Source organism: Ischnura elegans, chromosome 2 (genome assembly GCF_921293095.1).
Source record: "Ischnura elegans chromosome 2, ioIscEleg1.1, whole genome shotgun sequence".
NCBI classification, from domain to species: Eukaryota; Metazoa; Arthropoda; class Insecta; order Odonata; family Coenagrionidae; genus Ischnura; species Ischnura elegans.
The window spans coordinates 146605030-146631865 of NC_060247.1; positions in this window are offsets into that span (position 1 = coordinate 146605030).

Genomic DNA, 26836 nt, shown 5'->3' on the forward strand with positions numbered 1-26836 from the left:
AATTCCTCTCCGCTCCGGCCTCCGCACTTCGGTGGGGAAAAAATTGAACCAGCAATGGGGAGGAGTTAAAATGGGAAGAAGGAATAGAGAGTTGGGAGGAGAAGGCACGTGAAGAGGTACGACTAAAGCCACGTCAGCAGCGGGATTCACCTCGCTTCAATTCCGAGGAAAAAAAAGAAGAGAACTAAGAATGGAAGTTCTTCCAGTTCACCCCATGTGGGGGAGGTGGGGGTTGGAGAGGAGAAACCCTAGCTGGGAGGAGGTGCAGGGGGGAGGTAGAACGCCCTAGGAGACAGATGCGGCCGTGGGAGAAGGAAGGAATCGAAGGGTATCCCAGGGAACGAATCCGCAGCGCCCGGAGTCCCTGAGGGAGCGAAAGGGTTCAGGGGCGAAACCTACTTATCTCCAAACCCTATCCCCTCCTGCAACAGCATCGGACTAGAGCTTCTGGTAATTCATCACTGCCAATGATAGTCCCCTTTATGATGCTCTCATCATCGTCATTAGTCAACAATCCTAAGATTGGTTTGACGCAGCACTCCATTTCTCTCTCTTCTCCTCTCTCCATTTATGATGCTCCATCATTAAAAATATTACTCTATATGAAACAAAAAGCACATTTGATTCGGATTTCTTTATTTATCGGAGTCACCGTTCCGTGACACATTACGTTACATGCATTTTTGCACTACGTTATACAACTTTACAGCAAATCTACATTAATAATGAAAATCAACGCTTTATACTACTCATAGGGGCGCATACGTATGTTTTCGGCAAAGATAGAAAACTTTATGACAGCCGAATGAACAACTTTCTTCCTCTCTGGGGATATTTTGCCATAAGCAAAACTTTTTCTTCAAAAAATTACGATTTTTGAATTGTTAATTGTACATTACAAAAAATGAAGAGATCTAAGAAAACATCACTCATTTTATGAGTACATCACCGATAAAAAGCTTCGCATTAACCCGTACGAGGCACAAATTACCGGCCAAACATTTTGTAATTTAACTGAAGAATGGCGATTCATCAGAAATAAATGAGGTCCGAGAAACTAGAACATTCATGGAATCATGGAGAGGTCAAAGGTTTAGTTCAACAACCTCTGCTAGGAGACATGAGTGATGCGGGGAGCAAATGCAAGGTACGCAGTCGTAGAAATTCACATTTTCACCTATCTTACATGCCAAGATTACATTGTTCTCATTTCTTGAAAAAACATCGATTTTTTAAGAGGAAGATAACCATGGTATTTAAGGACGCGTGCAACTATTTCATCAATTTTGTCTACTCACAACGTTATTTGATCACGGATTTGTAAGTTGCAGGTAAATTGCTTCTAATTTTATTTTTCATTATAATTTTTTTATTTTTGAAAATACGGTTAGAGCGGATCATGGTAGCCTAGTGGGTTGAGCGATTGGCTGCTGACTTTTGAGTCCTGGGTTCTAATCTTGGGTGAAGCCATGACGTAAACCCCAAAACAAAAATCTGTATGCATGAAATTACCCCAACCAATCTCTGAATTGAATCACTGAGAGAGTAAGCAAAGGATGTTCAACGCCGTGAGAGTATATTTTTCTTTCGGTCTTCATAGACTGGAAAGGAGAGGCTCCATTAGTTTCATTCTATTCTCTTCTAGATGCGCAACCTCAAAATGGCAATCCCATCCCAAAATTAAAAAAAAAAAAAATAAATATAGCCCTTGATAAACGAAAAACATAAACCCCAACCGTGAACCCTGAATCCTTCCCTTCCGCACAGGGCAATTCATCTACGATACCCCCTGGGCCCCTGGCGGCACCCTGGGACGCAGGGCAAAGGGATAAGCTGCGAGCAAACATCACGAAGGTGGCGCTCCCTTCCGAGGTCGCTTGTCCGATGGAGATACCGAGAAAGAGGGCGAAGAGATGGATCAGCAAAGAGGAGGAGGGATTCCCGCTGACGGCCTTGACAAGAGTCGACGCTGAAATATTATGCAGGGCGGGCGGGAGAGAATTTTTAGATTACAGAGTAAACGAAATCTCTCAAATCCGAGAGCGCATTTATTTTTCTTATTTTTTTAATTTTTAAACACCCTCTTCCTGGGGATGGGTTGGAGCTGACGGCTTTTCGTGCTTCGGTAGTGATACTCGGTGGCCTTCCGATCGCTCGTGAAACGTGAGAGAGATAAATTTAATTAAACTCCCGTTTGCAGCCGGAAAACATAGGAGGGGGAAAAATGGCGGTGCGCCAGCTATTCCTCCTTTGTTTTTTCTCCTAACCAGCTCCTCTGGGATTCGATAGCGATTATAGGTGGAGGCGTGAATCTTTTTTTGAGGTGTTTTGGGATTTTGCAGGAGGCATCATTCTGGTCACCGCATTATCTTGATAAGCTTATGACTTTTAAGGAAATTCATCGTGTCATTTAGTGCGTAAAGGTGTAAAAGAATTTATAAATCCCCTTGAAATATTTTCACTGAATAGACTACAAAACAACCAATCAGGTATAGTTCATTATAACGAAAATAAAGTACTGCTCATAATTAAATAAATCAATTGTGCGAAAAATCCACAGAGAAAAAATCATTCGCCTTGACCGGGATTCGAACCAGGATCCCTCGATTTCCGGCCGAGTGCTTTAGCCAGTTTTTTTTTTTTCAATAAATTTTTATTTCCATTTTTTCAATACACAAGCTGAATTATACACTTTTAGAAATACAAAAAAAAACAGTAACTAGAAGTTTTGTTACAAAATTGTAGCCAAAATTAAACACACTGAGAAAGTGAGAAAAAGTTTTTGCAGATGAATCAATGAAAAAATTAATGAGAAAGAAAAAAAATTAACAATTATATTACTCTCTTTGTCTTCTTGATTGGTAGGTAGGTAGATGTACCTAGCCCGGATCAAATTCAATGATTTCGTTGAAAACGTTTATAATGAAAGCCTTGACATTTGTCGGCGTTCCACCAAAGTCCGTAAGCATCACAAACCTTAGCAGTCCCTCACCCACTGGCTTTTTACGTAAAACAAGGTTAATAAATTTGGAAATTAGGGCCGAAAGTATGATGTTTTTGAAATTTGGAAACAGTTTAAAGTTCAGAATTAATAAATTCAAATCCGTAATCGTGGCACCACTACCCAGTGAGTCAAAGCTTCTGAAAATCGATCGTATAGCCTTCCAAGCCCTTGGTCTATCCCCACAACCGAGGACGTGGTGTGGCATGTCATCTATGTGATTACATGCAGGGCAGAGAGGTGTGTCGGCGGATTTGATTCTAAAAAGTCTGTCCCGCGTGGGCAATAGGCCCACGATCACGCCATAAACATCGCTCGCGACACTCTCCTCTACCCCGCATGCCGCCCAGTTCCTCCACGAGTTTGCGGAGGGGGGAGCAGCACTCCCCTCCCTTCCCCTAAAAAACCCGTTCATAAATTGTTTTACATGTGTAAGCTTCGCCCGGGCGAAGGAGCTCGACGACTGACTGAGCCGCCGTCAGCGATGTTTTTAACTCGCGCGAGGCGGCGCTGCCGGCGGACCAAGCCGCCTTAAGCAGCGCTCGCCTCTCCGCAGATTCCCCGCCCAGGATTTTAAAATTTAATTTGTAAAAAACTATTCTCGATTTCAGACCTGCATCATGCAGATTTAACCCTCCCTTATCGCGATTAAAATAAAGCTGCTGCCTTTTGGCTTTAAAAAGCATTTTATACCAAATCATAATGTTGGTGTTTTTAATTAACATTGCATGGTGTTGTCTAGTTAAGATCCATGTGTGGGCCACGTACCATATCTTCGGGTAAATTAAATTATTGATTATCTTAACCCTTACCGTCAGGGGAAGAACTACGCAAGTGTATTTATTTAGATTGAAATTTATTGTCCTGAGCACAGTCTCCCAATTATGATTTATCATGGCGGGTATTGGCATCTCCCACCACAGTCCCAAAATTTTGACCGGATTCGTCGTCACCTTCCAGCAGGGATCTAGTGGGGGGGTTCCTTTCAAGACAATTGCCTTGCTCTTTTTGTGATTGATCTCGATTCCCCCCGCCGTGTACGCCTCAATTACCTCTTTTGCTGTTTGAAGTTGTTCTGCTTTGTCTAAAAATAGGGTAACGTCATCGGCGTACACGATCCCCGTGTATCTATAGCCGAAACGATTTATGCCAATACCAGCCAGTTGCAGTCCCCTAATGATGGGGTCCATAGCCACTGCAAAAAGGGCCATGGATAAGGGGCACCCCTGACGAACTGAATTTCTTATTGCTATGGGTCCTGTGATCCCGTCCCCTACCCGAAGACAGGCCGTGGCATCTGTATACAATAAATTAATTGCGTTTAAAAATATATCGGGAAAAGCCATTCTTTTTAAAACCGATAAAATATATTCGACACGAATGAAGTCAAACGCCTTACTTAAGTCTACTGCTAAAATGGAATAGAAAGAATCGTCCGTTGGCGTGATAAAAAGGTCTCTTAATAAAACACAGGCGTCTAAAATATTACGTTGGTTAGACACCGCATGCTGGGAATCATGTAAGATAATGTCGGCAACGGCCGATATTCTTGTTTTTAAAATACGCGTAAAAATTTTAATGTCACAATTGAGTAACGCGATCGGCCGCAAGTCGTCACACGACGTCGGCCGATCCTTCTTTGGCAGTAATGAGATCACGGCGGTCCGCTGACTAGGAGCCAGCTCGCCGCCGGAGAGATAAAAGAAGTTAAATAGTCTAATTAAAAAAGGAGTTAAAATATCCCAGCATAAGGTGTAAAACTCGTATGGGATCCCGTCCGAGCCGGGGGACTTACCCTTGGGGAGTGAGCGGAGAACCTCCTCCACCTCCTCCCCTTGGATCGCGGCTTCGAGCTCGCTAATCTTTTCGTATGGTAAGGTAGGAAGGTCGGGGAGTGGGGGACACTGTTGTTCCCGCCAGGCGGGGTAGCGCTGATAGATATCTACAAAATGCTTTTCTGCCTCTTTGAAAAGGACATCCATGCGGGCAGTGGAGTTTCGATGCCTTATTTTAATGACCCTCTTCAGCTCTGAGAGTGTAAGCGGGCCCCATTTTTCGCTTTCGAGCTCCCGCTGCCAGCAGCGTGGAGCGAAGCGTGTTATTTCATGAGAAAGAATACATTCTTTCAATTCTTTTCTTGTTTCGTTAAAGTTTTTGGGGCGCTCTCTCATAGTAATTAACTCACAGAGCGCATCCCTGTAAAAGTCGATCGTCTTATTTTTTTCTTTTCTCCATTGCCGTGTTATTCTTTTCAGATACTTAGAGATCTGCTTTTTAAAAATTAAATCCCACCATTCGGTAGGATTTTTGTCCGGTTCGAAAGTGCCCATTATCTGAGCAACTTTCGCCCGAACCCTGTCACGCAGCTCGGGTTCGCGAAGAAGCCGAGTGTCCATGCGCCACATGGGGGAAGGGGGTTTGAGAGTGGGAGGGGAGGGGGAAGGGAGAGAAAGGAAAAGGGCGCAGTGATCGGAAATAGCAATAGGAAATAAATTAAGGGTATATGGCAGGGATTTGAGGGATTTTGATAAAAACACGTAATCAATACGCGAGCGCGAAGTTGTGCCCATCCTTGTAAAAGCGACGGTGCCGGTATTTTTAAAATTTAAAAAACAATCCGTTAAACAAACGGAGTCGACTAAAACTCTAAAAGCCCGGCTCGGCGGTTTTGGGGCGCGAGCACGGGAAGATTCAAGATCTTCCCGGCGGTAAGTGCAGTTAAAATCTCCCGCTAGAATGGCATTCCCCGTAAAACAGAGTAAATATGGCAGCAGCGTTTCATTAAAAAATATGTCTCTGTCCACGCTCCGCTCAACGAACGCAGGAGCATAGACGTTTACCACATAGATGTCTCGCACGCGCAGGGAAATAATCCTCCCTGACGGATGGAGTCTAATATTGGTGACTGGAAGTCCAGTCTTCACTAGGATAGTAGTGCCACGAATTGGGCCATCACAATTCGTGAATGGCCTGTAGAGGGGGTCTGGCCAAACGACCCCCTCCATCGTCTCTTGCAGACATGCCACGTCGATGTTCAACCTCTTTAGCATGTCTACTAACAATGATATCTTCAGGGGGTTAAAGACCCCCGCAATATTTAGCGTTAAAAAATTCATATTTAGCCAGTGGGCAGGAAACCTGCTAAGGCTGTGAAGACTTACCATTTGTTTTTATTTGTTTTGATCGTTTTATCTTAGCTCCTCTTTTCGCCGATCCGGGCCGGGATCTAGAGCGACGTGGCTGTGGTGGCAGCGGCAGTGACTCCCCTTCCCGGGAATCCCCGCTATCGTCATCTCTGGCGTGTTCATTTTCCGGCGTCCCGTCGCGTTGGTGTTCAGCCGGAACGGGGGTTAGGAATGGGAGGGTGGCCGTCTCGCTGACGTGCGAGATATTGGAAGGGGAGGGGGAGGGGGAGCGGGAGGCGGCTGGAGAGGATATGAGGCTAATAGTCGCAGATGTTATGTCAAAAGCCTCGGAGGCAATTGATTCAATTAGATTTGTTGAGTCTACGTCCACTTCGGCTGGCAAAATTGTCGGAGACGCTGGATTCGCACTAACGTGCTTTTCCGGCTCGACTTCTTCTTGCTCCTCTCGCACCGCGGGTGATTCCTCGGCATCTGAGGAAGTGGCTGGTGGTGGGAGGTGGACTTCTGCTTGTATCATAAGTCGTTGGGGACGTGGGGCTGGGGAATCCGGGAGGGGAGGGTATGATTTTTCGTCGAGCTGTTCCGTGATTTTTTGTTTTTTGTTTATATCGGCGGTTTCTTTGGAAGGCGTGGATGGGGAGGGGGGTCTTTTTGTTGAGGGGGTCATCTGAGCTGTCGGGTCAGCCTCCACAGCCGACAGCTGCTGTGCAATATCAGCGACTGTGTCCTCGTCATCCTGGGGGGACGAGGTAAAGGTGGCGGCCACGTCAGCGAATCGGCGCCCGAACTCATTCCGTGGGCAATTTTTTCGAAGGTGTCCCTCCTCGTGGCACCTAGCGCAAGTTCTCTTCTGCCCTTCATAAATAACCACTGCCCTGTGCCCCCTGATTGGGACATAGGATGGGATATTTCGCTTTATTTTTATTTTCGCAAAAAATGTCCCCGTCTTCGTTCCGGCTAGAAGGTCTTTTCCTCTCCACACTCCCTCCCAACAAGTGATTACCTCGCCGAAGCGGCGCATTTCCTCGGCGATAGCAGCCAAGGGCATCTCAAAAGGGAGGCACATGATTTTAACGATCGTAGGCACCTCCCCGGCCGATTCGATCGTTGCTTCCGTAAGCCTATCTTCTTTGGTCGGGAATGGAAGCTTCTGTGTCTTATTTTGGAGTAAGTTCTTCGTTATGTCTTCGTTTTTCAGTTTTAAAAAAACATTCCGGCGGTTATAACCGATCTGTATTCCGTCAATGCAGTCTACCGTGAGGCCCAATGTCTCCCTTACGAAGACATGGACCTCGAACGGCGTCGGGATTCTGAAGTTGTCGTCGGTGGATATTATCACAGTGTTAACACGCTGGACCTCCATGTCACACGTGTTGTAGGGGTGGGGTATTCACAAAAAAGGGGGGGAAACAGAGGGACAGGTCCCGCCTGCCTGGCACAGACTTTGCACAGGCAGGGGCGAGCACTAACTGCTACTCGCGAAAGTACCCAAGATAAAACACCACTATGATGAAGCCACGAAAGGAAAACAAAACGAAGAAGACACTCCTGGATTAATTAGTTGTCTCTTCACCACCTCCGTTGTTTAACAAATCCGTTAAAGTCACATTTCAAAAATCACTATCAATGTGCACTCAAAAAGAAAAACTGCCGGTCGGGAAGCCCGATCGGTGAGGTGGTGAGGCCGCGGGCCAGGCAGCCGTCCCAACCCGGGGATTTTTCGTCCTTCGGCAAACTCGGAGCGAGGAGTAAACACGTCCGCTCAGTTAAGCTATCGAGGCGTTATTATTCCCTGTGGAAATTTGTGGACTATACCGGACAAGGTGGTATGGACTGCTGAGCATATTATGCGACGAGCAGTCCAAATCGTGCGCACGGCGCCACAGCCGGAGAGTAAAGTCCGAACTTTGAACACATATAGGTGTTCTCTCTTTGACGAATTTAAGTATACCGGGACTAGCCACGGTGATAACTTTTACGGGAGTCACCCGCGGGTGACTCCCGTAAAAGTTATCACCGTGGCTAGTCCTGGTATACTTAAATTCGTAAAATAAATCAAAAGGAATGAAGAATTGTTTTTGGATACTCTGGTATGATACCAAGCTGAAAGATGGCCGCTTGATTTCCTTTCAAGTGAGCAACTCTATTGCTTTCAACAAAATTATCTCGAAATCGAACAGGTGGCACTTTTACGTAATGTGTTCATTCCATAGCATTGGCATTTATAGAAAATCTATGTATCGATTTCAATCGTCACATCAAGGAACAGAGACCGATCTTATTCTTGCGCAAAATAAGTAGTCTATACATAAAAACAGTTCTCCACAGATAATATTTAAACTAAAGGAGGTTTAAAAGGATAAAGATATGGAAACACCCACAGATATTAAGACTGAATAAATACATGCATATGTGCAACCAATCGCCTTTCCTTTCCCAGCCCGTCTTTCCTTTTCCTGTTTTCAATCATCAAGATAGATATCTCTTGAAAGCATAGAATTTATCAACGCTTAGTTTGTCGAGAGGTAAGTGATCATGAAGCCATTTGCTGTACCGAGATTACCTTTGAGAATGCCATTTGTTGAAAGGAAGGATTATTTTTTATTTATTTATTTATCACATCCCCCGTAAACAGCACATAACGGCCTTTTACAACGACGGTTTCCAATATTAACAAAGTACAACACTAACATCCATGCCCTGGATAGGGATCACCTACCCAGGCGGGATTCAAACCCACGACCTACGGTTTGGCAGGCGAGGACTTTACCCCACCGCCACCGAGGCCGGCAATATCCCGGATATTTTTGAGACAATATCTCGGATATTAAGAATACAGAGCGATTTTTAGGCGTAATACATCAGCGGAATTTACCCTCTTAAATCTTCTAGACGGCCTGATTTTAGTCTTTACCATACACAAAACGAGTTTTAATTTATGACAATGAAAACAAAACTTATAGCAGCAAGAGAAATTAGTTAAAGGAAATAGTCCATTGAATGAGGGAGAGTAAAAATTTAGAATTCTTATAACAATCTTGAAAGCAAATACATTATATTATTTTGTTTGTCTCATCACCATCCAAAACATTTAAATCCACCTACACCGGTAAAAGTAACTGAAATACATAATAATTTAATATACAGCAACCACGGTGTTAACACATTTCTGCAATTCCCAAGACACCATGAAATCTGAGTTTTTGTATTATTTAACAACAGAAGAGCTGAATAAAATTCAAACTGGCTCGAATAAATATAATTATCCAACTCGAAATATGACCGAACTGTAACTGCTGAGGAGTAAGAGGAACCATGATTTGCACATAAATGTTTATCTTTTCTATAATAAGTTTTTGAATTCCAAAAAATATAGGGGTTGGTCAAAATAGAAATACATTTTTGATTGAAAATATAAACCTTTAAATAAAGAAAACCTCTTCTTAAGACGAACTCTGATAGGGGAAACTGTTTGGCACATTGTAATGGGAGGAAGAGAAGGGACAGCGAGGAAGATTTGAGGTATCGACCGAGCAGCATCCGGACGTGATGAGAAACCATGGTCCAGGAGCGGGACGTGCGCAGGAACGCCAAAGGTGATCAGGTAGAGATATCGGCTCGTGTATAAGAGAATATATCGTGAAGGTTGGGGCGGCGGTGGGAAGAGGGGTAGGGAGTCTGCTATAGCTACTGCGGCCGAGGGTGAACAAAACTCGAGATAGGAACTTTTTCCGTGCCCTCCGCGTCCAATAACGAGGAAAGTTTTGATGCTTGAAACGTGTCTCTAACCCCAAGGTATTGGATTACGAGCGTGCCAGTCTCATTTAGAGTCTATATGAGCCGATAACGTGAATCTAATGGCTAACATGGGACTTGTCTGAGGTACGAAGCAGCAAAGCGACAAAGATGAACTCGTAGGGAGATAAAAGAACTGCGAGATTACTCAGCAATATAATAGACGACGTAAAACGTTCACGATGGAGTTCATCATCATCATTATCACTGGTCAACAATCCTAGGATTGGTTTGACGTAGCTCTCCACTCAGTTCTCCTATCAGCTAATCTTTTCACACCTACGTATTTCTTCTCTTTCACATCTCTCTTTACTTGTTCCATATATTTTGTTCGAGGTCTTCCTTTTCCATTCTTGCCTTCCACTTGTCCTTCGACGATTGTCTTCATCAGGCCATCATGTCTCAAGATGTGGCCTATAAGGATGTTCCGTCTTCTTATTAAGGTTTTCATGAGGCTTCTCTTCTCTCCTACCCTTCTTAGGACTTCCTCGTTACTAACTCGGTCGATCCATTTGATTTTCATCATTCTTATAGCGACCGTATAGGAGCATACTCCAGATGTAGGTTCTTATAAATTGTTTCTTTACTTCCATATTTAAGTTTCCCTCTGTAAGCAGGTCTCCTTTTGGTGGAATGCTCTCTTCGCCAGGGCTATTCTGCTGATAATTTCTTTCTTGCTTCTCCCGTCACCAGTTATCTTGCTTCCCAAATAACAGAATTCATCCACCTCTATCAGTTTTAGCCTCCCTATTTTAATGTTGGTCTTGACTTCTTCTCTTCTGCTGCATACTAAGATCTTGGTTTTCTTCGTGCTTATTTTCAATTGATATCTACTCATTACCCTACCCATATTAACCAGAATATTTTTCAAATCCTTCTCTGTTTCTGCTATAACGGCTATGTCATCGTCAAATCTTAGCATGCTAATTTTTTCTCCATGGATATTCACTCCCAATTCCTTTTTACTCGAACTAAGCCGTAGTAAATTTAGTGATAAGCACATAAACTGCTAAATTTTATAGTTTGAACACATTCGCATGACACGAAATACCTAAAATTAGCTAAATTTCTTTTTACCGATAAAGCTTTTGTAACTGTAGTGAAATGAACCATTGATTTCTTTTTAAAATTATTTTTTCTTAAATTTTTTCAGCTCCAAATTTATTTCACCAAAAGGAAATACTGCGATATAACACTACCAACCCATTTCCCCAAATTGCTGACAAAAATGGCAATTGCAATATCAAAGAGAGATTTTCGTGACGGGCAGAAAATTATGAACCAATGTAAATACAGAAGTAAGAGACCAAACTCCTAAGTACGCAGCTTCAGGAAACAGTTTGTTTTCACAGCGTCGGAGGGAGTGCATTATTTTCTAGTTCTCAATCATTTTCAGCCCGAAGAATGTAATTTTAGCCTTGATGAGATCGGAAGAATTTCGAATTAATAACATATAAAGAAATAATGCTCAGTTAGAGAGAGTTTACAAAAATTCTAAAGCTTTCGCAGTGGCAGTATTCATTAAAGACATTTACGCAACCTCAATGGCGATTAACCCGTATATACGACCTGAGGACGCCACCGGAGTTGACATGAAATGTATTGAATGACAAAACATTAGAACGACCCCTAAAGTTCGAAAAATATATCAGACACCATGAGCTGAATATCGAGAAAAACTTCATTCTATTACGCTTGTTGCTGTAAAGCAGGCAGTGAAGAAGATCCTTATCACACAGGCAACGATAAAGTCAGTGTAATGTAACAGTAAATTCCTAAAAAATATTTCAGGATATTATAAAAATTGATGCATTTATGTATCCTTAAATTTTCTCCTAAAACACGAATGTTGAATCAGATAAATGAATTGAAGTAACGCTTTTATTAAATGAAGAAAAAACTCGGGCGAAATAACGATATATCGCTGTATTTAGGAAGCGAGTGCTGCTCTGAAGGATTAGGTCCAGAAAAAGGACTTAAGGATGAAGAAAAGAGAATGTTTGTGGAAAGGTAACAACCCCGCCGGGGGAAGGAGATGGGGTGAATGATGAAGAAATGGTGGAGTGAATGAGGCATGGGAAAGGAGGAGCAAGACGGAGAAAGCGTGGACTTGACAAGATGAGCTGAGACCGTCACCAGCGCTCGTGCGAATGCAAAATTTTCAGAGTTTGTTCCGCGGGAATCTCCAAACACAGCAAGTCTCCCGAGGATATAACTCTTCTCCTTACAGCAACAAATTTTGTGCGCATTCCCTAAATTTTGTTCAATCTGAAGGTAGACAAATTTTAGTAGTTGACTCGAATGATTCAACGGAGTTGACTGAAAAAAAGCAGTGAGGACATATCAACTTGAATATCGAGAAAAACTTCAACCACAATACCAGTGCGGCTGTTAAGCATTAATATCCATCTGACCAAAATCTGAAGATGACGGCGAGAATGGCCAGAGAAACGTTCAGCTGTTTAAGTATCTCATGATCAAATAAAATGTTTCCAAAAATGAATTTTTTTCCAGCATTACTCACTGAAAACGGATCTGACGATGTACAAAAATGAAGCATGGATTCTCAGGACATGACAAAATTCGTTAAAATGCTGATGATATCGTTAAGACTATAGAAAATAGTGAATTCCTTTTAGCTTGCACCGCGCACACCACAGAAATCTCCGTTCCAACATGTTACTCTTTACATATTAAGCTACTCAAGTTATCGCAAGACCAAAGTTAGCTCGAAACGTGTGTAATCTATATTTTTCCGTAAAATTGCGGTCGTGAATAATTTATCTTCAATTCTTCAATAATACGCGGCTAGAGAACAGTAATATGCTTTCGCAATTTACTATTGCGAGCTATTCCTGGTGCTTCGTCTGCGAGAATTCGCTGCGTACTAGGTACTACCTTAGCCGAGAGCAAAGGAGGATGGATTGAAAAAAAACGCCCCATGGGTAAAGAAAAGGAGTAGAGACTAGAAAGAGGACAGAGAAGAGAGCATGAGATACGAGTGAGGAGAAGAAGGAAGGAGTGAGTGAAAGACAACGTCCCTGAATGAGATGCGGCCGTCACCGGCGCTTGTCCAACGCGAAATTCACCGAGATCAATTTGTGTGCCGAGGGAATCTCCAGACGCAGCGCTGCTCCCGAGGACATAACTCCCTCCCCTCCTTGCACCCGTGGAGTCGTGGATACGATTCCCTTCCCACAGGTGGAAATAAAAATGGAACGTCATTGTTCAGCAGTTTTTCCTTAGGGAGAGAGAGAGAGGAAGAGAAGTGCATGTGGAGAAACGTCCCTAAAACACAGCCCACCACCGTCGCACCACGCTCCTCCCCTCCTTGAAGAACCGAAATATAGCACGTACTTCCTCCCCACACATTTTCATTCTCTATTTTCCCGGCCCTCCCAATTTTTATACACTCCATTCCCTATATGTAAATGTCGCCTCAGTTTCAGAGCGACGAATCGGAAATGGCCTCAAAGTATGGCGGGAAATCGGTCGTGGGTTGTTTTCGTGCGAGAGAATGCTCGTGACATGCGAGGAAAGATTTTATACCGGGGAGAGCGAGAACAGAGATGGAGGAATTTAAGAGGAATGGTTTGACTCCACCCGATTTTCCCAACCGTAGCAAGAATTTCGTAGGGTTCCTGCCAGTTGGTCAACCTACGCGCAAGGAATATGAAATAGTAAAATCTCTTGGTGGCATAATACGTCTCCTGATCCAGTATTTCTATTAAATGTAAGGAATAAATGTATTTTTGGTCTCTTTGGACTCTTCACTAAGCCTGAGATTGGTCGGATGCCAAATCCAATAAAATTGACATTAAGTACCAATAACGTACTCGCAAGTACCAATATTGTCCCACCCATCTCTATCGCGAAGTTCCAATTCTGACAAAAATTTATGGGACTTTGAAATACATAGGTTTATTTTAACATTAGTACACCTCATCAAAAATTATATTAATTTTTGCCTCAAAGATTATTACTAAAGCATTCTTCCGATTAAGGTAGGTTTCCATGGATTATTCTGACAGCTTCCCCTTCCTCCAAGGATGTCCCTCTGAAATTCAAAATCAGGCCCACTCCCTTTTATTCTATCTGAAAATTGTATTCTCTTCCCTCCTCCTCTTCTTCATTTATTCTGTATCACTGTTTTCAACATCCCCTCTCCGCTCACTACTCGCTCCATCCATACCGTCCGTCTTCTCCGTATCTCATCTAAAAGCCCTCTCTCTTCGGATGATGTCTAGCAATAGGGTAGTTTCCTTCATCAAAGAAAACGAAAAGCATTGATTGCGATTCGTTACCCACCATTAATGTATTCATAATACACAAATTATTTGGTTTTTGAAATACCGGTTTAGACGAATGGCAAGTCAAATTTTATCCTCATTTGAAAAAGGCCAGATTGGCGCCCATGCGATTCCACTCCACGTGACGTCACAGGGACCTGGTTTCTACACGAGAGGATAGGAGTTATACATCGTCTGAGATTACCAATGCATGCATGAGGCACAGAGCTCAGGGAAACATGTCTTAATAATCACCTATTAAAACTGGCTAAGGTCGGAAAGTTTCCTTCGTTTGATAAGGTATTAATAAACCTTTTTTAAGCCAAGCGCTACCAGCCAGCAAGGTACTCAGCTACCCGCTAGCATCCTGCGCCCTATCAGCGCTCAGAGCCTCGATCAAGGTCACCTCACGAGGCGGGAGGGGGAACCAGAAATGCGTCGCACGGAATTTTTCCCATCATTCCTACTTACGCGTCGCGTTTTCGCGCGCTTGAAATTTTTCACTTTTCATTTAATCACGAAAAATAGATATCGTCATTTAAAAATCTAAAAGCGTGAAATACGTACTCCAGGAGTAACAATCTTTCGATTTTGGCAATAATAAAATAATAGGAAACCACCCTATTAGCCATTCCTTACGCCCACTTAACATTTTCCGATGTTCTCCATAACCCCATCTTGAACGCCTCCATCTGCCATATCTCATCTGCTTGCTAGTGTCCATGTTTCCGCACCGTAAAGATCTCTCACTCCAGATTACATTCTTCAATAGCCTTTTCTTCACATTCTTACATAACATTTCTCTCATCAGATTTTGATTAGGGGATAGTTAAGAAATTTCTTGCTTTACATTAATATTTATTACTATATGTAAAGTCATCCCTAGACCGATTGAGATATATTAGGATAGATTATATAGCCACATTCATTACTTCATTCCATATTCCGGCTTTGATAGGTTAATACAGAGCTCAAGGATTAAAAATCCAATTACTTGGAAATGTCTCTCACAGTGTGCCCTTCACACTGAGAGGGTTTTCCTTAACAAGGGAGAATAGCGAAAAGCCGCTCTTGTATTTGAACCAGCGAGTCTCTGATCAGAGCTCCAGCACTCTTAGTCCACCGCGCTGCATAATGATCTACTTACAGCGTTGGGGTCGTTCCAGCTTTTAAGTAGCACGGAAACCAGCCGCTGAATGAAAACAGTAGCCATGGATAGCATACTTAATGTCTTTGATATGTCATTTGATAGTAAAATATGGAATTAATCAGAATTGGAACATTATACGCATCGATGTCATGAAGGCATCACCGACGTCATAGAAACTTTAATGTCCGCTTTGTGACGTCATGAAAATAACTACAGTAAAGGTGAATTCCTTCGAAAAGCAAAAGAAGTAAGGGCTAAACTTGATTTGTTTTCCGACGCTCTGATTAAGTTTGAGCCTTGAACTCTCAAAGGTAGGGCGAAAGAACGCCGCAGCACGTTAGAAGTTTCCCAGTCCGTTCAATACAGCGGGGAAAGTTGAAGTGATGGCCTCTCCCCACATTCAGGCCACCAAAGGAAGATGCGAATGATTGAAAACAGCGGTGGGGTATTTGTAATGCATTGCGAAGCGCCTCTTCCCGATAGAAAAGCATAAATGAAAGCTCATCGTCCCGGAAGAGAGTTTGTGTGAGCTTCCGTGTCGGAGGAAATCGAAAAACTTTTGAGAATCAGAAACAGGAGGGAAACGGTTAGGTAATGGGCCGAGGAGACAGGTGGAAAGAAGACCCTGGCTGATCCGAAAAGACCTTAAAAGGTCGAAGAAAAAACAAAATATATTGAGCAGTACATAATTAAGACTTAAAACTATTATCTCCAAATCTACTATACCTAGAAAAGGCTCTAGTATATGGCTTCACGATGTCGTGACCGTGACTATTTATTCTCTTACACTGCAAATATAAAGGCATAAAGCATTACATGCATACATAGATAGGATTAGGAAGTGAAGTAACAAAAACAAATTGAGTCAGCAATATTGAAAGAAAAAGCATAGCAAAACTGAATGCCGGCGAAAACAAATGCGATAATTTTTTTATCACATTTAGGGCGTAATTAACTTCATTTTCACACAGGTTATAAATGTTTTTCTCTTGCAAGAACGGCAAAGCAATTTAATTGTTTGCGATATTACGCGTAAACATGAAATTAAAGAAGGCTTGTAAAAATGGCATATTGCGATACTATGAGCACTTAAGGGCCAGGCAAACATCAAAATATACTCAACCAATAGGGAGTACTGCCAGAAAATTAAACATTACAAGTGAGCACAGCTAAAAAAAACCAAAATGAGCGTTTCACGAAAAAGTCTTCTCATCAAGAGACGAGCATGTTCTCATCCCTGACATGCTTTCACTCAGACCGTAATCAAATGCACAAGCAGGGTCATGTGCCAAGCAGCAATGAGTTCCCGGACCACGAGAAGGAGCCATTCCGGTGAAAAAACCGCGTGTGTTGCCACAATGAATTCTCCTGCATCTCACGTGCCCGGGGGAATATTATGCCTGACCGTCCACTCAAGAGAAAGGTTATTCGAGTTATCGGATGAAGCGCACTGAGCTCCGTAACTCAGCTCGTATTTGCTGTGCAATTTTTTAACTTCTTCTCCAGACATCTGATGGCGCAATGCAAGCGGTGGGATGATAACGGGGAAATGTTATTACAGCGAGCAGTCTAGTCCAACTCGCACATTCGCATTTCACGGAAACACTTCTCTCAGTCACAGTGTTTAAGTTAAAAAAAAAAGAAAAACTTATCAGGGTACACAAATCGCTTCCTCACGCGGGCTTTCATCTAATTCGGAATGCGTTCATTTCGTGGTGTTACAAGTGAGTAAATACAGGACGTTGGACCCCAGAGGAGACTTTGGCAAAACTGTTAAGGTAATGTATCACGTCCACGTATAAGGTGCGGATTAGTCATGAAAGATAAACTCGAAGTGAAGAGAAAGGTATTCATCGCATAATTTCATGAACTATAATAGAGCTGGTCCATTGTTTACTGAAATGCAATTTTCCCCGCATAATTCCATCGTCCTTTCCCTTGGGCTACAACCTTGTCGCGGTGGAAAGGCTTGCGCGTTCCTATGACCCCTAGAGCTGCACTGGCGGGATTAATTCTAAATTATTCCCGGTAGGGCCACCCATGCCAGATAGGTCGAAGGGTAGGAGCCAGACGAAAGGTAGTCCACGTGATGGTGTCACGTAAAAAACACTGTTGGAATGGAAGTGGGAAACCCTACCAACTATCTCTTCCCTGAACACATGGAGTACAACAAAATGAGCCTCGGAATCTCATCGCCCGGGACCCGTCCGCAAAGGGCGGGTGTCGGGCACGGCAGCGAGGTCGGCAAGGTCCTCGGGGTCGCCAACACGCGAAATCCTTGCAGAGACATATCATCATCACCATCAGCGGCAGCAGCAATGAAGAAAGAAGAATGGAAGACCAAGAAGATGGAGAAGAAGAAGTCGGCTATAAATGTGGGGACGTGGAATGTGAGGACTATGATGAGGGCGGGAAAGTTAGATAATATCAAAAGGGAAATGGATAAAGGGAGGATAGATATCTTAGGATTATGCGAGGTGAGGTGGAGGGATGGGGGGGGACTATTGGAGTGATGGGTATAGAGTTATATATAGTGGAGGGGAAGAAAGCCAGCGAGGGATAGCATTAGTATTAAACGGGAAGATGGGTAAGCGTGTGGTAGGTATAGACCAGGTAAACGATAGGATTCTGGTGGTAGAAATTGAGGCGCGGCCCGCCAACCTTGTGGTGGTCCAAGTTTACATGCCCACTAGCAATCATAGGGAGGAAGAAGTAGATGAGGTGTATGAACAGCTCGAGGAAATAATTAGAGACACACCGGGTAAGATAAATCTGGTAGTGATGGGGGACTGGAACGTATCAGTCGGGGAAGGCAGGGATGGAAACGAAATAGGAGAATTTGGATTAGGAATTCGAAACGACAGGGGCGAGAAAGTAGCAGAATTTTGCAAGAGAAACAAGCTATTCATCACAAACACGTGGTTCAAACATCATAAAGGGCAAAGGTACACGTGGAAAAGTCCAGGGGATGCGGGGAGATATCAAATAGACTACATTATGGTAAGACAGAGGTTTAGGAATAGTGTGAAAAACTCGCGCAGCTTCCCAGCAGCAGATGCGGATTCAGACCACAATTTAGTACTTATGAAATGCAATGTAAGATTCAAAAGGCTCATGAAAGGTAGGAGGGTGAGGAAATGGAATGTAGAAGCACTGAAGGGGAGTATGAGGAGAAAATATCGGGAACTAGTGGACATCAGTGTACGGGAGATTGAAGGTACGAAGTCTGTTGAGGAAAGATGGGATAATATTAAAACTGGAATAGCTAATGCGGCGGAGAAGTCAATTGGCTACGTTGACAGCAGAAGGATAAAGAAGCCTTGGGTTACGGAGGCGATGGTAAAAGAGATGGAGGAGAGAAGGAAGTGGAAGAGCGTGGACACAGAGGAGGAAAAAAAATGTATAGAGAGCTAAATAATCGATTACGTCGTGAAACTAAGAGGGCAGGGGAGGCTTGGTGGAAAGTACAGTGTGAGGAAATGGAAAAGTTCCAGAAGGTTGGAGAAGGAGGCGCTTTGTACGCCAAAGTTAAGTCACTATCGTGCGACAAAAGAGGACAAGCCATGTCTAAAATTAAGGCTAAAGATGGGAGAGTGCTAACCGAGCGAGAATAGGTACAGTGTAGATGAAAGAATAAGCGGAGGATCTGTATGACGGAAGAAACAGGCCGGAGAGATTGAGTTTAGAGGAGGAAAGTGCAGTAGAGGAGAACAATCTTGGGCCGGGGATATTAGATTCGGAAATAGAGAGAGCACTTCGTGATATGAAGGCTAGGAAAGCAGAAGGAGTTGACAATATCCCGTGTGAGCTTCTGAAGAATCTAGGGAAGGATAGTAAGAAAAGGTTTTTCGAACTAGTGCGCAGGATCTATGAGGAGGGGTGTTGGCCGGAAGATTTCGTGAATACGGTTTTAATTCCGCTTCCGAAAAAGAAGAAAGCTGTGGAATGCGGAGATTATAGAACTATCAGCCTAATATCCCATGCGGCTAAAGTAGTGCTGAGGATATTGAACAGACGAATGGAGGCGAGGGCAAACGAGTATTTGGGCCAAGATCAGTTTGGTTTCAGAAAAGGGAAGTCAACTCGTGATGCAATAGCAATAATGAGGTCCCTCGTGGAGAGGAACCTAGAATACGAGCAAGACGTATATGTGTGTTTCGTGGATTTTGAAAAAGCGTTGGATAGGGTGAACTGGGTAAAGTTAATGGATGTTCTCAAGAGAATAGGTGTAGACTGGAGGGAAAGACGACTGATTCGTAATCTGTACATGGCCCAGACTGCGCAAGTGAAGATAGCGGACGGGTAATCTGGGTGGGCAAGCATTGGCCGAGGTGTGAAGTAAGGCTGTCCTCTATCGCCACTGCTCTTTAACGTGTATGCTGAAGAGATCGTAAGGGAAGCGTGGGATGAGTTAGAAGCTGGGATAAAAGTGGAAGGAATGATGTTCAAATCAGTGAGATTCGCGGATGACCAGGCGTTGATCAGTCAGTCAGCAATGGGGCTTCAGGCCCTAGTGGATGCGTTATACCATAGAGTAAGTATATATAGAGAGCTCACCACACGTACAAAAATCGTATACGTTTTTGGTGTAGTTCTAGAGCAGTTAACCAGATGTCACTAGAAGAATTTTGGCAATTTTTTTAATTTGCTCGTTCCACAAGTCTAAAAATATATTCTGAAGCAGAAAGGGTTGCTACGTTTAGTGGAGACATTAATTATTCAATTTTGTTTATAACAATTGTTATAAAAAATAGTTTCTCGAATTTCGGCTAGTTGCTTCACTTTTCCGAGTTTATATTTCTAATCCATTTTCCGGCAGACTGTTCTTAGTATAAAGTTGTAACTTGCAGGAAATGTTCATAGCACATTTCTTTCCATACTTATAAACTTTAATTTGTTCATAACTCAGTTTCAACGTTGTTATGTGTGTTTATATATCTTTCGTACGAAAAATCTGGAATTTTGCAGGGTAAAAATCAATCGCCTGCTAACTTTCGTATCTTACGATATAGGTCCATATATGCTGCGTATGAAATTTGGACAAAACTATAAATTTATTTTTGGTGAAAGAATTGTAACTTTATCTCTTTTACAAGGGGAGTTATGCATTTTTAATGGCCGCACCTCGTCAGGCTTTCCGTACTGGCCTGGGTCTACGCAGAAAGCGCCCGCCTCCTAAGGAGTTCGTTTTGCCATCAGATAGGTTGGCGAGGTGAGGGCTTTGTTTTGACGAGGAAGAGATTTTCCGTGAGGGAAGATCTTTTCGCTTCAATAGACAATATAAATCTTATTGATGGTCATCGCATCGTTGAACGATCAACATAACGAATGAAATACATTTCGCGTAGTGTGCTTCAGAACTTTAGTTAGGAAATACCTCATTTTGGTGACGTGTAAATGCTATTTACAATACCAAGTGCCGGAATATTACAATAAAAAGGGAATGCGAGATTGGATCTCTACACTGAACAACAATGCCCTGATTGCATTTCGCGAACGGTCATAGCCTCTTCACCACAGTTAGTAACTAAAGCTTAAAAGTACTTGGTAATGAATTCTTAAGCGCGCAGCTGCAAACGAACACAAAGAGGCATGGATCAGCAGAAGAATTTTTAGGAATAGGGGTGGTCGGTGACCTTGATTTGTTTGCTCGCTAGCGAGATGAGTAATGCCCCATTCTGTTACCACGTCGAAAATGGAAAGGTTTCTTTCGGCTCTACCAAATTTCTACTTCGGGTCTTACGTATGAGGCCGGGGATCATCTAATGCATGTTTTTGCCTTTCCTTGAGGCCTTATTCTGATCATAGTAGTGATAATCGTCGTCTCGTCAATAACAAGACGCATTGTCGTTTGAGGAAAGTTTTGTTTTAAGTGTTAGCATTTAGTTGAGGTTCTTAAAAGTAAAACAAATAGCGGCTGCAATTGGGCCCAGGTTCACTCATTGCTTAAATTCTTGCCTCATTATATGAATGAATCCCTTCTCCCAGGGGCCGAAAAACTAAATATGTAAAAATGCATTTTACGCGGTGAGCATTTATCAATGAATCATTTAGCAATATCGAATGGAGTATTTTTGGCATATTCTGATTGTAAGTTGTTGCGGCACTAGAAAAATATGGCGATTCAAAACTATCCGCCCTCCCCTTTTTCGGAATTACACCTCCTATTATGCAGTTTTGTGAATCGAAACTGCAAGCAAAATTTGCTTCGTAGGCCTCATGGGGAATCCTAATTCTTAGGCTAAAATATGTTATCGCGTTAGAATCTTGAGTTATCCATTCATTAATTGTTATAAAACATTTGATTCTATAGGTATATTAGATATTGATTGCTTTTCGTACACAATTTAACAATCCAAAACCTATTTTTTTGTCTTTGATAACAAGTTATTCATTTAAATACAGATTTTCAACACTAATACAGGATTTGTTATAATCATGCAACATAAGGTTGGTTCGAAGATTTTCGCGGCGTTGATCAGATTATCTCTGCATTCTCTTCAGGTTTCCACCGCGTCCGTTGGCTTTTGTCGAAACTGTTCTCGCCAAAAGGCAACGGACGCGGTGGAAACCCGAAGAGAAGGCAGAGCTCATGCAATATAAAGTTTTAAGTCCAAACTTTGAACTGCAACCGACCTGTTGACGAGCCTTTCCGGAGATACTTCCTCTTAGTGGCTGAAATGTCATCTATCAATGATTTTCCCGAGGTGTAATCCTCATTTTTCTCCATTGTTGGGGACTTATGTCCCGACGAGTAAAAACTAGTGATGTGTTTTTAGAAGGTTAAAAAACTTCCATCTGATGTAAAAAAATTTCGACGGAGTCGACGTACAAGTAGCCCTCCGGCGCGAAAATGTAGGAAAACAAAATTGTGCGATATATATAATTATATTACCTTTGCTAATGCAAGTACATCTCACCGTATGAAAGTTAATCACAACCAAGTTGATTTTGATCAATCAATTAGAAGGTAAACGAAGAAGATTTGATTATTTCCAAAGCATAAAAAAGGAACAGTGTGCTAATCCGTAATAAGGTATAATGCATCGCCAAATGTGATGATGTGTTGGAGGATACCTCATTCGTGATTCCCCCCGTGATCCAACGGATAGATTCCAAAAAAGTGTTAAAAAAGCTTTATCTTCCTGCTGTATTTTATAAATTAGCCACTAAATTAAATATCATCTTTAGGCAATTGCCTGGTTTCTCACCAAAATATAATATTAACAGCCCCATCATTTTGCCACAGAAACTTCAACATCTCATACGTTTTCATCCAACTCCAAGCTAGTTTCTTTTGACGTAAAAAACCTATTTACTTCTGTACCTGTACAAACAACTTTGTTACTTATGAGAGACTTACTTAGAGACCACAACATTAAAAACAGTGTGTCTTGTGAACTTCATTGTCTAATGGAACAGCATGCCAGCTAAAATTATTTTTTGTGCAGTAAGAATATTTATCACCAAACAGACGGCCTTGCAATGTGGTCCCCCCTTTCACCTGTAATAGGCGAAATATTTACGGACAATTCAGAACGCCAATTATTTGATTCGGGCATTCTATCTTATCCAACATCTTCTAATACCGTTATGTTGACTACATCATTTGCCGCTGGACCGGAAGTGTCAGACAATTCATAGGCGGATCCAGGGGGGGGGGGGCACGGGGGCACGTGCCCCCCCCCAGACCCTCAAAAATATGCAAGATTTTTAATACGGTCCCATTATCATTGCATTCGTTTTGTATTGCGAGGTATCCTTGTGCCCCACCCAGAACAAAATCCTGGATACGGCCTTGCTTGTGCCCCTCCCAGAAAAAAATCCTGGATCCGCCCCTGAGACAATTAGATAATTTTCTGAATCTTTTAAATCCTCGACATCCTAATATTACCTTCGTAGTAGAAATAGAATCCAAAAAGCAACTAAACTTTCTCGATCTCTCCATATCCATAGATGGTGACAAACATGAATTTGGTGTATACAGAAACCCTTGCTATAGTGATACAATCATTCCGAGTTACTGATGCCATCCAACCTCCCAAAAGTTATCCTCCTTTCATTCTATGTTACATAGATTGATCTATCAATCCGGCATTTACAAAGTTAATTGTGAATCATTCAACTTGTGTTTCATTGGTCAAACAGGCAGAAGTTTTATTATCAGAATGAAAGAACATGGGAAATTGGGATGAAACGTCACTCTCGCCAAACATTTGGTACAGACTTTTCATTCTTGTCATTTTCAACCAGAATTTTCTCCACTCTTTCAGTAAGGTCACAAGGTTTGATGGTTTAGAGCAATTTGAAATAGTACAAATTTATACAAATATTCTTATTAGATATTAGATGTTCCCGTGGACATACCCCGTTAAGACGGTCAAAGGCTCCGCTACGCGACGTCATAAAACGACTGTTTTCGCAGTAGAATCCTGGGGGTGTGGGATCGGAGAGTTAAAAAGGTATGAGTCTCAGCTAGTATCTGTCTGGTAGGTCTTTTTGTATGATTCCCGGTAAAACATGTCACTTTTTCGAAGGTTGAACGCTTTTAATAGAAGCATGGTCTTCAATCGTATCCAAAGAAAACGAAATGAAATTCAATGAAACGTGCACTCACCTCGGCGAAAATACCTGCACTGTTTTCACCATACACCATTTGAAAACCGGTGTCTTGAAGAAAAACATAAAAACGGTTAATGCTGTGCATTAAAACCCATACAATTTCAATAACCTAACCGCGTCGCGGCTAATCCAGCTCCCGACGCGCGCATACGAACCCTGCCGCGCGATCGATAAATCAATGTAATTTTCGGCGTCGCAAACTTATTCCCAAGATAACTGCATTAATACCTCAAAAAATCTTCAAAGAATGATCTCATATAAGTTACTTCGCGTGACTTTGCCGAAAAATCATTTGAAACTCTACCGCAATGTAGAACTTTGTCGCAAAACAGTATCCGCCATTTTGTAACTGCACGGTAAGAATTTATCGATGATATTCTTAAAGATTGCGGAAAATTAAAGAAAGAACACCATGCCGACAGATTATGTGGTTTTTTATTCTGCACGAATCCACCTACAACTTCACCTTCTACTTACTTTGGAAGATTTTCAGAGAAAATTGAAGACGGGCGTTTTTATGGAACGTTGCTCACGTATAAGCCTGTGTATCTCAGAATCGGGTAGGATCTTTGTCAAATGAAGTGCATATCCTTAAATTTCAATCAGTTTTGAGTATACCTGCGAAGTTTCAAGTTTATAACTCAAAAAAAGTCATTTTGTAATTTTCTCCGGATTTTTCCGAATTCCGCCCACTGTGCGATATCCCACGGTCAAATTTGCATCAAAATTTGATACAACTAACGCGCACCCTGTTCCACGGTCAAAATTTCATCCAACTGGCTTTTCGTACTATCATTTGTACAAAACTCCGTTGTGTCAAAATGTATAGGGCAGGTTCTAAATTTTCATCCAATAGGATGAAACCTACCATTTCCAGGGCCCTTGACAAAAAAGCATCGCCAAGCGCTGACACAGAGGCCACATAGGTTAAGCCGGTGTCCCACGGTCAAATTTGCATCAAAATTTTTGTCCAAAAAGTTTGATGCAAATTGCAAATATTTTGATGCAACTGGACAGGAGTGTCCCACGATGCATATAATTTGGACGAAAAGGAAAAAGACGATATTTATGTAAACAAATTTGGAAGCTTATGGAAGTGAAGGATTCTTTCTTTTTTAGCAGGCGAAATTGTCTGAACAGGCCTCTTGAACATTAAAGAGGCGAAAAAAAGAAAACAGAAGGAATGCTGAACTTGGCCTTGGCTGGAAAGGGGGTATGAAAGCGCTAGAATAAGCATGCTAAACATGATGGAGAAGGAGTTGGTCGCCGATGTTCCCGTATATTATCGATAATAATTTACGATGAGTGAGGATATTTGCATGTCCCTTAACAGCAAGGTTGACGGCAGAATAAAACGGCAGGATACAAACGTAAGGCAGTTTATTCCCGCGGTGAAAATATTATTAATAATTAGATGGATATTGTGGTTGAGAAGATGTTATGAATAGTGCTGTAAACGTGCATTTAAATCACATTTTTCCTCTCCTAATCTAGCAGTTGCTAAAATAAGGTCCTTATCCTATAATAATAGTGATAGAAACGGGCAGCTGTAGTGTTTCACAGGAATAATCGTCATTTCATATTTGTCATTTCTCCAGCTGCTCGCTCGCTCGGATTGCATGCCCGACACAAAGATAACCTGTAGAATTCGGTCTCGATACCTTAAGTAAATCTTTTATTATTTCCAAAACATCCCTCCTTGTATTGCGATTCTAAATATCGCTTCATTCTTATTAAAGATCAACTCATTATTACGTATTTCCTAGTTGAGAGTTTCCATCGCCTATCGAGACCAATTTTTGCTCATTTTTACTTTTAAGTCCACACCAGGCGATGAAATAGACGATCACGAACGTATAAATATATTTGAAATAATGTTTTGTGAATTCACTTTGCGGTATGGTGACATTATAAATTCAAAACTAAACCATTTAGTATGCAATAAAGTACTAATGAAAAAACTCAACCGGTTACGATATTTTCAGGTCTTTATCTAGAGGTTTACGATAACGCTAAAGCCCTGGAAAGAAGGAAACCGGTTGGGTTTTTAATGCATACTGTGTGGATTACAACAAAGTTTGCAAATGAGCATTTTAATTAATAAAAATATATATTATGGACACAGAAATAAACTTGGATGAAATAAATAAATAAATGAATTGTACCAGATGATGGGTCTGTGAGCCGAAACGCATCGTACGCATTAAAATGTTGTGGAAAATTGCTACCAGCTTGTATTTAAATAAATGTGAAATCTTTTGTATATTTATTCGCATGTTGTTGTTCGATTACTTTTACGTTTTATATGTCCTTTATTTCTGAAATAAGAATCTCCAAACCAGCAATTCCTATTATCATAAATGTTTCTCCGCATATATATTTATAGGGCCCGGGACCCACCGAAAATTCCCTTTCTCTCCTGCTTGACTTTCGGAGAGCAATCTTTGAGGTGCATGAGACAGTTTAAACACTTATTTACAGCTGCATGTTGTAAAACTGTTTTCAGTTGGAATGAGGAAAGCCAAGCATAGGGAAGATTCGTGGCAGACGCAGCTCACCAGGCGAGAAAAAAATCCCCTATAGGACCCAGCCCAACCTTCTCTCAGCCAGCGTCTTCCCTTTCTTCGATGCGAGGGAGACTGTGAGGCAGAGTTCGGGAGAGAGGAAGAGGGGAGGGCGGGAAGGAAAGGGGAGAAGCTGGGAAACTTGAAACCTGACTCTCTCGCCCCTAGCTCGTCACTCCAGGGGCCATCTATCGGCTGTTTGAGAATTAAAACAGTCGATACGATTTCCTCCTATGTCGTGAGCCCTCTAGAATATACTTACTCTATGG